Genomic DNA, 15,973 nt, shown 5'->3' with positions numbered 1-15,973 from the left:
TATTCACACAGAAATCTGAGGACATATAAAATTACAGTCTAAACCATTTTCTAAAGAAGCTCTCTTTAATTGGCATAAGGTGTTGAATTATGCAGAACAGATCTCAATAGAGATTATTTTAAAAATATAAAGTTAATTACTTTATCTTCGTTTGCATGAGGAAGCACAATACTTTTTGCACTGGCTCTGTATTAGAGACAGCAACTATCCATGTTACACTTTTCATATAATAAAAATCAAATTGCATCAATTCCTTAACAAAGCACAGCAGAGGCTTCCCTTAATAGAATCCTTATTAGAGAATCAGATACAGTTATCTCCAAAGAAAGGAATTTTTAAAGGTACTGGGATTTCTCTGTAGTTTATTAGATTAGCAACAGTGGAATTAGCTGCTGGGAGATTCCAGCCTGGAATAAGAACTGCTGGATGGCAGCAGAGGCAATTAGGATACCCTCTGCTGTTGACATGATTCAAGGGAAATTTTTGATTTTATGAGCCAAGTTGGAGTGATAAGAGAGGCAGAAGTGTTGCCAGTCAGTGTTTTGGCTCTTCCATTGCAATCTGCTCAGAGTTCTTCACTCACACCCCAGTTTCACTCCCAGGCAAAGCCAGTTTTGCAAACCAAATCCCATTCCATTCCACATCCATTTCCAAAGGAACAGAGCAGGGAACAGGGACTCAGAGGAATCAGCTATGATGGGAGGCAGCTTAATTTCCTTCTTGTGCCCCCAAACCAGGGACATCTTAACAGGCCCAGTCCAAGCCTGGGAATTTTTAAGGAAGCAAGTGAATTTTGCATGGCTTTGTTTTTGTCAAGAACAGTTTGCACAGGCTCATTCCTGTCCTGAATGGTATTCAGTTTGTGCCCTGAAGCATGAGGATTGATAGCCCTTGTCATTTGCTCCCAGATACTATAACTGCTGTTATCTTAGCAAAGCACACCCCATTGCCACCAGACTCCTCTGGGGAACAGTTAGCAGAGCTCAGCAGCTGAAATAATGACAGTAGGGCAGCAGCAGAGTGGCTACAGTCGGGTTGCATGAGAAATGGACCCTGCATACATCTCAGAGCACCTCTCCATGTCTCTCCAAGCCATGGCTGGTGACGCTGGTGCCATGGGGAGGTTGGCAGTGTGTTTAGAGGAGGCTGCTAGGGCTGCAACAACAGCTCTGCAAACCCTTCCTGGTGCCTTGCGCACCTCAGGGGTTCAGGTTTTGGAAATCCCAGTCTGGGATATTTCAAATTACTGGTACTAGCACCCTCAGCTACCAGTGCTTATGGTATTCTTTGCCACTGTCTTTAATTTATCAGTGCATAGTGGTCATGCAGAGTTTGTTGTGTACTCTAAGCTCAAGTCCAAACTGATGCTGACTGTAAGATGACTGCCCCCCTTCTAGCTGTGGTGCTTCAGAAGTGCATGCACAACATCTAAAATACAACGGAGATCAAAGATCCAATAAGGCAGCCATGTGAAATCTACCAGATTTGGAGTGGGAAGTAAAGACATTGCTTGCCAAAGCCCCAGCCTGCTGTGTGGGTTGGATCAGAGTGCACCAATGAGAAATGGCAGAAAGGTAAATACTCCTTTCTCTTTGTATTCATTCCCCAGACAGACAAAAGAACTGTTCCTCTTCTTTATGAAACCAAGGCAGAAGTAGCCATCCTTACCTGGCTGTGACAGCACCAGAGAGATGTGATGAGGTTGATACTGAACTCACAACTTCATCAACTGCCAAACTCAAAAAAACCCACAAAAGTAGTTGGGATGCAGCTCAGCAGCACTTTCTGGATTTGTTCCTTCTGACATAAGTATCTAACTGAGCTGTCACCCTCATGCCTTGCTACCATCAGCAGACACAGATGGGACTTTCCACAGAGCAGTGGTGTCTTGTGTGGGCTGAGTCACACTCTGAAGGATTTGAATTCCTGAAACAGGAAACAGTTCTGGATGAAACCATCATGAAGTATAGCAGAAACCTCCAGCGACTTTGCCACTGTCTTAGACTGAACAAAAGTCCATAGCAGTGGGTGCAAACATACAGGTGTAACCACACATATTTAATATAAATAATTTGTTTAAAATTAAACATATGTGTTGGTGATCTGCACGTGCTGCTTTTTAATTATAAAGCTACCTGTAGTTTGATCAAGCATTAGCTGTTAGACATGTATATCATAAAGCATTCTCTAAAATAGCCCCCAAAACAGCAGCAACATGATTTTATATGGCTCCAGTATCAACTATTTCACAGTTTGCATTGCTGAGACCAGGCGTCGTGTCCTCAACTCTGAATTTTTGTTTCCCATCTAACTCTGGCAAGTGCCAGGAAAAAGTGCAAAGTGCTCGCCTCCAGCTTGCAGAGGCAATTGAAGACAGGAGGCAAGTTTAAGTGCAGTTAGGCATCCCGTGGGGTGAACTTTTCCTGACAGCCAAAGCAATGGTATTGAGCACTATCATTCTCTGCTGTGCACATCTTTGCCTGACCTTATCCTGGATGCATCCCCTTTGACTTACTTCTTTAAAGAGCCTAATAGATTTTCTTTAGCTTGAGGCAGAGCAAGCCTCTGCTGGATTCAACTAATGTAGAAGTATTAGAAAAGATTGGTGCTGGGAATTTTTTTCCCTCTTTCCCTTGCTGCGTGATAGTAAGAAAACGTATGACCTAAATCTGCCAAGCACCTTCAAAGGGAAGGAAGAAACACATGTGGAAAGGCATTAGAAAACCACCCGGCTCCCTTTAATTATGATGAGAATGCCAACATTGCTAAATGAACAGAAAATAAACGGAATAAGTATTAAATGATTATGGCTTTCCTCACATATTTCTTTTTATCTATTCACCAACAGATAGCTTTACAACATAAATAAATCTTTCCAGATGTAAACAAGTCTCCGGCACACACTGCTGGAGTTGCCGGTGGAGCGCTTGGCTTCTGGCTGGGGAGGGAAACTGCGATCTCCAGCACCACCTGCAGCATCCTCGCCTAAAAACAGGCTCTACTCCCCATCTCAAGGCGAGGGGCACAAAGCCAGCTCTGGTTATTAATATTTCTGGGATTTAAACAGTAATATGCACTTATATGGAGAGTTTAATACTAGCAGTTTCTTGGTTTTTCTTGGTTTCATCACTATACAGAAAGAAAACTTGTTTTGAAATCCCAAAGCTTTGTTGAGTGGGAAATGCAATTTCTTTTGGAGCTCTCAGTCCCCCATGGGTCCATTCTACTCCCAGCAGCCCTGGTATGAGTGGCCTGTGAAGGGGCCAGAACACTGCAGGGAGAGGGAAGTTTTGCATATCCCTAATATTTGGGAATTAAAAACTTCCTGAGTTTCTGATAAACCTGAAGCTCCTCATGAGGTTGGCTGGAGTATGACCACTGTGCTGCTTTCCACTCATCTGCCCCCTCCCTGGGCCAGAGGTGTGATTACAGCCTCCAGCCCTGGCTGGATGATAAGGGTGGACCAAACTCTTAAACTCTTGATTTTCCCAATTTATTCCTTGGCTTGTTGATCAAATGACTTTCTATTTTGGCCACGCTTATCCAGCATCCACATACTGAGCTACTGAAATGTGGTAAGAGCATAACACAAGCCCTTTCATTTTACTAAAATAAATTAATAGCAGGGCCCCACAGTCTCCCACACAGCATCAGGGAAATGGTAAAGTGGGGACAGTCTCTGCTATAAAGCTCTGCAACTCCATAAGCTCTGTGCAGAGCTGCTCTGATTTGGACCACCTGGGCTCTGTCTTACCCAGTGTCCATCAAAGACCTTCCCAGTCTTGGCTTGCCCCCTTCAGGAGCAGTACTACCTGGCTGCAGAGCTGCTGATAACCCCCTTTATTTTGCTGAAGTGCAAGCATGAACTTTGACATGTTTGTCTCAGAATCAGGATGGTCTGACCTTGCTTTTTCCTAGTGCAAGAGGGAAGAAAATCCACAAATTGTTCTATTCCTTGCCAGGCTGCTTCCCAGGCAGGTTTTGAGCAGAGCTAATTTGGCTCATCCCTGCAGGCCTCCTTGGTGACAATTGCAAAACCAGACCATTCCCACATGGGCCATTTCACACTGTTCAGACAGGCATATGGGAAGAGAGCTCCTTATATTGTGTTTATATCCTTCTATGCATCCCTTTGCTTCCCAGATCTTGCAGACCTTGCTCCCCTCTGGCTGCCCCTCAGCAGCTCTTCTTTCCCCCCCCCTTTTGCTAAGTGCCTAATGTGACTTTTCTCCTCTGGCCTGTCCTGCTGTCAAGTCACCCTCCTGCAGAGCAGCTGCTGTTAGAGCAGATGTAAAATGGTTCACTAACACTCACTAATATTAGTTTTGACACCAGCACAGAGAGGAAATAAATTCTTTTCTGGGGGAGAAGCACAAATTACTTAATGCAGCAGATCAGAGCAGCATCCGTGACAATACTGGAAGAGAGCTGGTGTAATATCTCCCTAAATATAACACACAGAAAGCAGAACAACTCCTCCCCACCAGCAGAGTACAGCCTGCCCCATACCATCCTGCACAGCTTGTGGTGCTTTCTCCCCAGGTTTGCAGGACTCTGGTCATTAATCCAAACTCTCCTTATTGCTCCATAAAAAAGCTGCCTCCAAGGGCCTTGGCTGGGAGCAGAGGTGCTTGACAAGCTGGGCTTTTCTGTGACAATTACAGCAGGTGTTGGCACCAGTAGAGAGGTGGTGGAGGCATGTTGAGAGAGGGTAGCTGCTTGCTGCTATTTAAGCATGGACTAGCCACAGGACATGAAGGGCGGTGGCAGCAATGCCCAACCACAACCACCTCCCCTTTTTTCGTGCTTTTGGCATAAGGCACGCAACCATCCAGCTGGTCACAGGTCAAGGGTCTGCAGTGGATATTGAAGCTGAACAGAGTAATGGGAGCTGACTTTAAAAGGCCTCAGTGTCCCCTTGGGTCAGAGAAGAAGAGCTGCTCAGGGACATGTACCTTGCCTGGCAGCCAGACTCTCCCTGTGCTCTGTACCATAAGGCTATCAGCTCTAAAACCTGCTCCAACAACAGCTCTGGCTCCAGCCTGGACAAAAGAGGGAGGCAGGACCAGAGCTGTCACACAGACTTCAGGGAGTCTGAAACCCTTCTGCCTGTAGGAATGTCCCATCTTCTCCTGGCTCCAGCACACATCCTCCCAGAGAAATGGATCTCCCCTGTCCAGAATGATTTTCCCATGGCAGTAGTTTGTGTTGATGATTTATGGTGGCCTGAGATACCAAGAAATCATGCCTTGTTCACAGGCTGTATGCAGAGAGGCAGTTTTTGTGTGAAGCCCAAGTACCAGCCCAAGTAGGAGATTTTTACCTCCCTCTGAAATCTCAGGTCCAAGAGGGATTTGACACAGATGGGATGACCTAGTATGCAAATGATTATGCTCCTGACCTGGAAACTCCTCTTGTTTCTCCTTTGTTCTGCTTTTGGGATGAAAGCACAGAAAGCATTTCAGCAAAGTCAGTACCAGCTGACCTGGTGGGACATGCCTTCAAAGGGTCCCTCTTGCTAGTGTTGCAAGGCTAAGCACAGCTCAAGAAATTAAGAAATTTGACCAAATGCAGGAGCTGCACCCATTGACACCACCAGTAATTGGCCCCTTGCCCCTCTGACAAGCTCTAATGAAAATCTTGGCCCATGGAGTGGGAGAGTTGATCTGTTAATCACCAGAGCACACATTGGCCTCGATTGAAAGTGGATTCTGCCAGCAGTTCCTGCTCAGGCTGAGGATCAACACTACATGTGCAACATGGAGTATTATATTCAAGCAGAAAGAAAATAATGAATTCAACACAAAGAAACAAGAAACTAAACTGTTTGTATAACCTTAGGCTTTCTCTGCTAAGAAAATCAATACAGTTAGAAGCTCAGAAACTACCCACTTTACCAGTGTTACAGAGCAACAGAATCCAATGTAAATAACAAAACCATTTCAATTTCCATTTTTTTGCTTACATTACCTATTTATTTAGCTAATAAATTAATATTTTAAAGAATAATTTAATACTTTTGCTTCTTAATAATTAAAACTATTTCTGTATAGCTTGCGCCTGCCTCTTAAGGTACTTTTGCCTGTGAAGTTTAATATTTTTTTCCCAAATCTTGGTTCAGAGTCCTTTGTCTCAGGAACATTATAGCTCTATGAGTTCCCATCTCTTTTGGCGATACCTGTTATTAGTCCACAGAACACCTGCCATGGAAAAAGACCGTATCAACTTGCAGTTTCCCAGCATGGGTAGTTTATTATCTGTATTCCATTCAAACATTTGGTGTCTTTACTTCGACAGCCAACATGGGTGCTAATTAGCAGCTACACTACTTCTGGCAGGTTGTGTAGGCACCCATCAAGTAGCACCTGACATGAATTTAATTAGCATCTCAGATTAGCTGCTTTGCTACTTGTATTGCAGCAACACCATCAGGTCCCAGCAGTGTGGAAAAAGTAATAAGGTGTGAGGACATTAATAGGCCTCAATGACCCTGACCAGCCTCATCTGGGACTCACATCCACACCCTTCCCCTGAGGCTCAAGGGCTCTATTTAAGCTCAAGCCAGGGGGTTCTGTCTTTCCTCAAACAATGTTGGGGGTCTATGTGTTCCTAGTCCTGCTTCAGAGCTTGGTTTTGGTTTTACGTCCTGTGTTGTAGGCAGCTTGTCTCTAACCTTGTGTTATGGGTGGACCTTGTCTCTGTCATCTTTTGCTCCTGTGGGGACTTCTTGGCTGATGCCTGGCCCTAATGTATCACCTTCCTTTATCTGTGACTGTTGGTAGACCCTCTTATCACCAATGTTGTGGTCTTTCTCAGCTCCCAGCTTGGCTTCTGTTATGGAACAATCCCTGGCACCAAGACAGAGAGAAGGGAGGAGCAAGGACTGACTACAGCAGCCCAGGGAACACTGGAGAAGCTGCCACTAAGGAGAGTGGGAAAGAGAAAGCCCATTCTTGTGTGTCTTCAGTAAGGAAGAGCCATATTCAGTAGCCCACGTCCCACAGGATGGACAGGAGGAAATCGTGGGACTACCTGTGGTTTCCTCATTCCTCAGGTAAGTGTGCCAGAAGAGAGGGTTTGCACAGCCAGTTCTTATCCTAGCAATCAGAGCCAGTAGCCGGGGACAGCCACAGTTTGCACTTGTGATGGATCTATCTTTGATTCTTGTCTAATGACCTTGATCCTGCACCACATCAGGCCACTTGTGGGTTTGATTTGAAAAGGGAATGCAACCCCTCTGACAGTGGAGTCCTAAGTAAGATCTCTAAAACACCTGACTCCAGGAGTCCATCTCTGCATGTCTCTAAAGCCACCCTTGGGGTTGTCAAGGTGCTGACAACTGAGTTCACCTCTCATTTTTCTTGGCCTGAGAGACGCAGCACATGCTCCTTGCTTCTGTACCATCATTCCTACCTGGTGTAAGGCTGCTCTATGGTCTCTTTAGCAGAACAGGTATGCCCTTAAGTGTGTGATGACATTCAGAAATTGTTCTGATTAAAGGGTGAGAAAAAGCACTAGAGCAAAGAGTTGTTGTCAAGTAAGTAATAAAGGACTCTAATCTTTGGAGGCAGTTTGTTACCTGCATATTTTAAAGCTTGTGCTGCAGAGAGATGATGCCGCTAGCTTCAAACTTTGTTCCTTTTATATTTTTTTTTCTCTGGGAAGGGGATTGAAGACAGAAGTACCCAATAAAAATAAAAAATACAGATGCTGAAAAGTCAGGAAACAGTGAGCCCTTTTCACATGTTATATGTCAAAAAGCTACCAGTGCTTGTCAGCCTTGCAGAGTACCAGAGACTGTAGCAGACTGTATGCTACAGACATAAGGAGAGCCAGCTGGACTGCCCCATAAGGCAGTGCCTTTTTTCAGTGCTGCTGAGCTGGCTACATCCCCCAGCCTGAATGAGCAGCTTTGTGGAAGCCAAACTCGTGTCCTAACAAATCTGTGAGGAGGGAGTTCAAAACCCTCAGGGGAGTTGCTCATGCTTGTCTTGCTGTGCTGCTAGCCTGGGGTCTGCACAGAGCTGCATCATCCCAGGTGGAAATACCGTGTGAAACAGCTCTGCATGCTGCAGGGAGTAAAACTTTAGGAGATTTTTACTGAGCAAGAAACCTCAGATTTTTCCCACAGGGCCCAGGGCTGTGCATACTGAGGTACTGGATGACAATATAATCTAAACTCTGATGGTAAGAGGTGTTTCTCTGCAAAGAATGAGGTGATGCTAAACTGTGGGAGATTAATCACTCCTCCCCCTTCCTCCCACTTACCTCGTGGCTCATTAGGTCTCAGGAAGGCTTTAATTCTGCCTCTTCCATGTGTACATGAAAAAAATGGACTAGATTCACCTGCCTGGTGACTAGGTCATGTTAAGATCTTTATCAAAATCAACACTCATTAGCCCAAAACAGCAAAGAAACAATGTGGCCTCCTGGGAGAGGAGGGTATTTATCAGGTTAGGAGGCTTTTATGGGGGATTATCTTGACATCTGTATATACAGCACTTGCTTCCTTCCACAAGTAGTACATGTATAAGCAAAAGACATGGAAGACTGATGTCCCTGAGCATCTCTCTCACTTGAGTGATCACAGCTTTTCTATCTGGACTGTTTCCTTCAAGGAAGATTTTCATCATAGGAGCTTTGGGGTGAGAATTTCAAAAGTAATCAAAACTGAGGTGATTAGTGCTGAAATAATGCCTCCCTCTAAAGCAAAGCCCCTGAGAGTGGCCTGGATGGGATTTACTCTACTCTGAGCCTACTTCGTGCATGTAGTCTTTTTACTGGTAAACTCTGATTCTTCCTCCCAGTTTACCAAATCAGTCATCAAAACACAGCTTCTCCTTTGCAGATTAAGCTCACTAGGAGCAATATTTCACCCTTCCTGACTGATAAGAAGGTAATTCCACTGGTAACTGCTTCCACAGGGGGTGAAGCAATTTTAAACGGTTTGTCTTCTTTCAATGAAAAATGTTGAAGTGTATTACAAGCTATTATCAAGTTGACAAAAATGATTCACTGTGGAGTTACAGTATTTTATGCCAACTTTCAGTTTAGACTAAACTTTTATACCCAGGATATAAACTCCTGCATACAGGGTCTTTTATAATAGAAAACTTGGCATACTATAGGGTCAGGAGGAGCAATGGTAAAATATGATTTATATCCAACTCAGCTTGGATTTACACTTCATCAGAGTCCAATATTGGGAGCAGATGTTACCATGACAGTCCTTCCCTTTTTGTTGCTGTGTAAAACCAACACAATAGTGTGCTGAAACGGAACTGCTATTTTCTTAATGGCAGAGCAGGGAGAGCTCACATTTCCCAAAAGTATTTTTACAAGTATAGCCTTTGCAATAGCAGCATCTCGGGTACCCCTAAGCCCCTTCAAAAAGAGTGGCATTGGAAATAAATTCTTTGGCTTTAACCTTTAAGATTAGAGACCAGAAACACAGGAAAATCAGAGGCTGAGCTCTCTTGAGACTGAGGGCAAGCTACGTTGGCTCCAGAAGATGCTGGATAGGGAAAACCTATTTTAGAGACTGAAGACAGAGCATTTATCATGGATGTGGTCAATGAAGCTGGAAAGGGACCCTGGAGGACTCTGTTCTAATCTCCAGCCCCAAGCAGTGCCAGCAGAAGGGAAAAGTAGCTTTCAATTATTTGATCATGCAAATAAACAATATTTCTGCTGAGATGCAAAAATGTAACAATGCAGTGTTAAGTACCCAAGTCAACCAGTTGAACGACTGCTATTTCACCCTAATGCCACACAAATAACTTTTTCCTTTGATCACAGTATAATGTGTGTATAACAGAGAAATTGGAGAGTAAGCCTTCTCCTGTGCAGCCTTCTACCCCCTTTCTTTTTAATTTGGTAGAAGAACAGAAATTAGGGGTTGCCATAAAGCATATAATATTTGTTAAAACACTTTGTTTAGAAACCTTGAATGTTGTGAAAATCTGATTTAGATTAAAGTTTGGATCCCATCTGACAGAGGTTTTCCAGTGAAAGATCACTGGGACCAGAAAGGTGTTTTTTATTGTACTTGTGCAGAATGTGCTCTGGAGAGGCAGAGTTCAAACACAGGGCTCTTGGGCATTACTGGAAATCAGATAATGATATAATGAAAGTCTGCCAGCAGCTTTCCTAAAACTACTTGTGATTACTAACTTCTTTACACAAAATCATGTATGCAGTTATTTCAGCCTTTATTTTTTGTTGCTGTTTGTCTTAAAGTCTGCAAGACTGAGGAAAGCCCAGTCTCCATGTACCACCTCTATGTGAATATAGATCCCTTCCACGCTCCAGAACTGTCTCTTGCTACCTATCATCCTAAAACTCAGAGGAGATGACTACATTGATAATACAAGAAAAGAAAACCATTCCAGGGTGAAAATGAAGCTTTCCAGTGATTCAGTTTGTGCTCATTATTGCAATACCATTAACTACTTAGGTGCTGGTGCTCTGTGCCACCAGCAGAATTAGCAAGGAAACAATGAGATTTAAAATGTTGTAAATACATTCCACTCTCTTTAATTAGCTCCTGGCTGCAAGGAATGTTGTGAACTACCAGTGAACCCTACCTGAGAGTTAATGCTTATAATTTTGTGCTTTTGAGCAGGTTCACTGTTGTTCCCTAATGGTGCTCCTGGCCTTGGAGATGCCAGATAGCACATGCACTAAAAAGGGCATTGATGTCAGTGTCTGCTACAGGAGGTCTGTGGGAGGAGGTGGAAGCACTGAAGGGAGAAATCCAGACTGTGGTAAGAAGAGGAAACCAAGAATATATTATTGTTTAATGTGCTGCTTGGTGTCAGTGTGTGCAGAAGGCGTGTACCAGGCATGGCTTGAGTATGTGCAAGAGGCAGCACAAGCTGTTCAGAGAGGGATTCAGTTGGCCATGTCCTGACTCAGTTATCAGCAAGATCTGACTGTGAAGCTTGCAAGCTTTGTGCAGCTAAACCTCCAACACATTGAAGCTTTCTGATTTGCAAAAGGAAACCCAGGCTGGCCTTTTGCTATTTGGTAAGTCCCTGAACTATAACTTTCTGGCCTTGCAAGGAATTTCACAGGAACAACCTAGCTGAAACAATTTTGTCTTGTCTGAATTGCACATCATGCAGAAACAGGATTTTTAAGATCTTTCTTAGTATTTTCTAAGCAGTAAGTGCAGGGAAATAAGGCCTATAAGAGGATATAGTAAGAGTTTCTTTTGACTGTATGTAATCAGTAGTTGCTTGTAAAGCAGAACAAATCTGTACAACATCTGTGATATTGTCTAGTGAATGCTAAAGGACAAGCCCAAAGCCCTGGCTTTCCTTTTTAGTTTCCCTCTTTTTGCTGCTTTCCTTCCCCATGACTACTCTACTTTCAACCTGACTTCTTAGCAAGTCTTCTATGTATGCAGTTTGTCACTCCATAATAATCTTGATGGAGACATCAGGGAGATATCAGCATGAAACTAAAAGGTAGGATGAGTGATTAGAAAATTTCTGGAGGACAGCATGACAGGGTGAATCACATAGGCAGGAATTTTTTTTCCCCTCCCATAATCCTTGGGAACCCAGGACTTTCAATTAGGGCAGATGTGCTCTGCATTTTCACACATCAATCTTTCATTGGGCTCACATCAATCATTCACTGGTTTGTGCAAATAACTTCTCCCAAACAATATTCTCCTGTCAGGAACAGGCACTGTCATCAGCAAACCTGTTTGAATATTTCATTGTGGCCAGATGATGTTGTTTTGTTGAGGCTTTTTGTGCATTTCCTATATTACATGGCAAGATAATCCCTGTGCTCCTTGTCCTAATGAGGCTGGAATGGCAAGGGAAAGCCAGACAGTGGCTGCAGATGTGTCCTAGAAAATCTTTATAGTCTGTGCAGGGAGGGAGAGGGATAAGGGAAATTGCAAAGAGGCAGCACTTGTTCACTACTTGTGTGTCTCTAATTCAGTCAGGTTCAGCTGATGTCAGGAGCAATGTCAAGGCCACCCTCAGCCGACAGCCATTCAGCAGATGAGAGCTCTTGGGTATGGTATATTACCACCTTGCTTTGCCTGAAAACCTGCCAAATCTTCCTACCTGTTCCCTGGCCAGTTCAGGGGAATTCACTAATTTATACATACCATGAGTAGATATTGATATTTCTTGGTCTTCGTGTAAAAAAATTATACTTATGGTTAACTACTAGGTGTAAGCATAGAACAGAGGGGAGGCCTGGTGAAAATTATGACCTACCCAACAACTTCTGAAAAGGAGGTCTTGCCAGCTGCAGGAAACTGCAGTGAGTTGACTGATCTGACTACTTGAAAACTAGAAAAATCCAGAAATTAAATCACTGGTGCAGTGATATAAAAGTAGTATAGAATAAACAGTAAATGCCTGTGAGATATTCGTGCATGGGTTGGACACTACAGTGTTTACTCGCTTCTCGGTGAAAATAACATTGTACTTGTAATGCAAGTGCACCTCAGGTAAGGTCACCAATGAATTTTTATTCCTAATAACAGGGATGATGATTACTTTCTCTGGAAAATAGCTTCTGCAGGAACAGTGTGCAAATTTGACCCAGGTCTTTTAAAAAGGGCATCAGTAGATTAAAGCTACAAATTAACACCATATTCCTACCTACCTGTGGTCTGATTTCCCTCCCAATTTACAATAGCTCCTGTGGGTGTATGTTGAACTCCTTGTCTTTCTGCTCCCTCTCCCTCATCATGTTTCTTCTCAGTGCTATGCTCTTAAACTAGAAAAGGCTTTGAAATCAATTGCTGAAATGTAGTTTGGTTTATGGTTCATAAAGGCCTTTGGGAAACCATTTTGTATAGAAAGTGTGATATAAATATAGGCAGCATATTTATTCCCTTTTCTTAGCTTTGAAATTATACCATTAAGCTGGCAAACCTGTCAAATATGTAACTTAGCATATTGAAGCCCTACCTACCAAAGGGCACTTAAGTGCATGCTTAAAATTAGGCAAGTGATTTAATCCTCCTTATACATTTCTTAAACATTGTCATAAGTCTCACTGAAGTCAAGGCAAGCACATTAAAGTTAAGTGTGTGCCTAGCACTTTTTTAAGTCAAGGCCTAACTCTACTTATTTTCATATCCATTCTCAATTCTGAAAAACAAGTATGTTACAAGAGGCAGCAATATCTCAACGTCTGTCCTGATGAAATAAGTTAAAAAATCATGACTCCTAAAGCAATTGCATTGCCATCACATTACTTTCCTTTTATGATTAATCCAGAGGTTGATATGCCTTTCTATAGGATTAATATCTTAACAGCAAGGTAATAGGTAGCATGACATTTAATCTCTCTGATTAAATTCCATACTAAAAATGTCCCATAAATAAAAGAAACAATTGAGGCAATCATAAATTATCTTCATTGTTGCAAAATGATGGATTTAGTGGTTACAGAGGGTAAAATCTCATGAGCTCATTAAAAGCTATAAGGGCATTTTCCTTTCACAGACCTAAAAGACATTGTGGCCTAGGGCAGGTTTTCTCATATTGCTTTAATTTAATCATCTGAAACTTGAAGAGGAAACAGAAGAGTCTGTATATACATGCCCATTTCATTTCTCACTGGAGATGACCAGATCACAATAGGGATCTCTTGCTTCAGGTTTTATCTTGAAGGCTCAGCACTATGTGCCTAATGAAGGAGAATGTATTTTTTGGTTAATAGCCAGAACCAAATTGTTTCAGGATCTGAGTCTGCTTCTTGTCTCTGATGCTGACCTCCACAGTGACCTTGGGCAAGTTGCAGAAGGCCAAATTTTCAAGAGCTCAGCATCAACCATCAGAGCCTGCTAAAAATGTATCAGCTACAACTATAGTGCCAAAGTAATAAGGTTTGGATACAGTTCAGTGGACTGTGCTCTTTTGAGTATTTACCTAAAAGCATCACAAGGGAGATGCTCATCTCTGAGTCTCTGAAAATCTGCATGCAGGAGTAGGTCCCAGACCTTTTAGGGCTTCACTGTGCTACTGAGATGCACCTGGAGGATTTTTTTTTTCCCTTTGCAAAATGAGCAAAACGTACCCATCCAGGAGAGCTTCAGTTAGTGTAATAAGGCACCATTTTTCCCATCCAATTAGAAAGACTTTCTGCTACAGATAGTAAAACAACTTTTTCCTTCCTGTCCAGCTACAGGTGGTAGAGAAGTTAATAGACAGAAGAGGAATAATATGGACTAGAATTTCATCTCCGTTACCAGGGGTTTCAAGGGCTCTTCATTAGCACTTTGCCTCCTGAATTCCATGCTGTCCCTTTGACTTCCTGCAGAGAACTGTCAATGCCATGAAACCCATCCTCCCAGCAAGGACAACTCAGATGCACAGGCTGCATTTTAGAGCCCTCCAGCACTGTGCTTCTGCTGAGCTGCACAGTCCCCAAGGTTAGGGATGGACAAGACGCTGCTGTACTGTATGAAAGTGCTAAAAAAGAAAGCCAAAAGCAAGAGCCGTCCCATCCATGTGATTAAGGATTCAAATGAGAGGTCTCCTGTAAAGATGTGTTTTTAATATAAAAGGCTGCCAGCAGAGAGGTCTCCTGTGGTGCAGTTTGTAGGATCTTGTAAGAGTTTAGTGAGATTAAGTTCATGTAAATTCCTTGAAGAAGCTGCACAACCCACAACAAGGTTTTGCTGTAAGTTTTACTGGATTAAATGCTGCTTTTCTGTGCACATCTTGTTCAAATACCCATAAAAATGGCAGAGCCAGCAGTGCCACAGCCACTGAGTTTTCTACTGGGGAAATATGGTGCTGGTCTTTGCCATCATCAGAGACCAGGGAACTTGTTCTACTTCAGTCTCATTTAAAAAAAAAAAAAAAAGCACATATTGACCAAGAAATTTTCTCTCTTTACCGATCTCAGCATCTTCCTACAGCATCTGTCCCTTAAACTGTGGGCTGCCTGTCTTAGCAAAGACTCATGTAAGGCATGTAAGTTCACTGACAGACCCTGGTAAATCAGTTGGATCTTGGATTGCTTTTTAAAAACTTGAGCTTGTTTTCCTGTGATCTCTTAACATGCCCTGTTCTGACCAGTGCCTTTCACAATGACCTACCTGTTTTCTTGATAGAGAAACTATAAAGGGAGAATGGGCACAGGACCAGGGACTCTGAAAAAAAAAATTCCTTGCAAGCAAGCGGGTTGCAGAGCATGGCAGGGCCTCCAGACAGTGCAAAAGACATCGAAGTGGCCCAGGTCTGATTCAGAAACACCTCCTCTGGACATCTAATAATGTTTTGGATGGATTAACAGGGAAGGCTATCCAAAGGGAACAAAAAGGGAGGGAAATGACAGTTTAGCTTTTCTGTGCTTTGTTTTCTTGTCTCTTTTCTTTGTGTACCACCATAATGTAAGTGGTTTATCACAGAACAGGCTGGTGCAATTCCAGATTGCTGTAGAAACCTCAGAGCAAACCTCTAGAAATGCTGATTCTTCATGCGAGCTACCCACTTCCCTTCCATCACTCATGTAGATCTGAGAGTGGCAGACTGGAGCTGGGGATGTGTTTTGCATTTGGTAATGTTGAATTGTTTTATGCATTCTTACAAATGGAAGCGATCTTTGTGATCTAGGTGAAACAATCTCTGCAATATAGGATGTCTATCTTATTAGCGTTGTCACTCTGGTTACCTTCAGACTGATTTTTAAAGCCCCAGCATGTAGGGTTACTTGAAATGTCCTCAGGTATCTGAGACATCCATGTGGCCTTGCCAGATGTGACCCAGCATGGTGAAGGGTGGAGTAATCCAGGACAGTGACACTTTAGACACTTTTTGACACTTGAATTCTATTCCCGTTGACTGCAGTAAAAGCTCAAACACCTTGTGCATATCTTGACACTTACAGGTAGACACCAGATGCAAGTGCTACAGTCTGGGAGGCTGAATCATCCCTCCTCACACCAGCTCCTTCCCAGCAGCACAGCCCATCAGTCTTTCCTGTG

The sequence above is a fragment of the Calypte anna genome, chromosome 7 (genome assembly GCF_003957555.1).
Source record: "Calypte anna isolate BGI_N300 chromosome 7, bCalAnn1_v1.p, whole genome shotgun sequence".
NCBI classification, from domain to species: Eukaryota; Metazoa; Chordata; class Aves; order Apodiformes; family Trochilidae; genus Calypte; species Calypte anna.
This window is presented reverse-complemented; position numbering follows the sequence as displayed.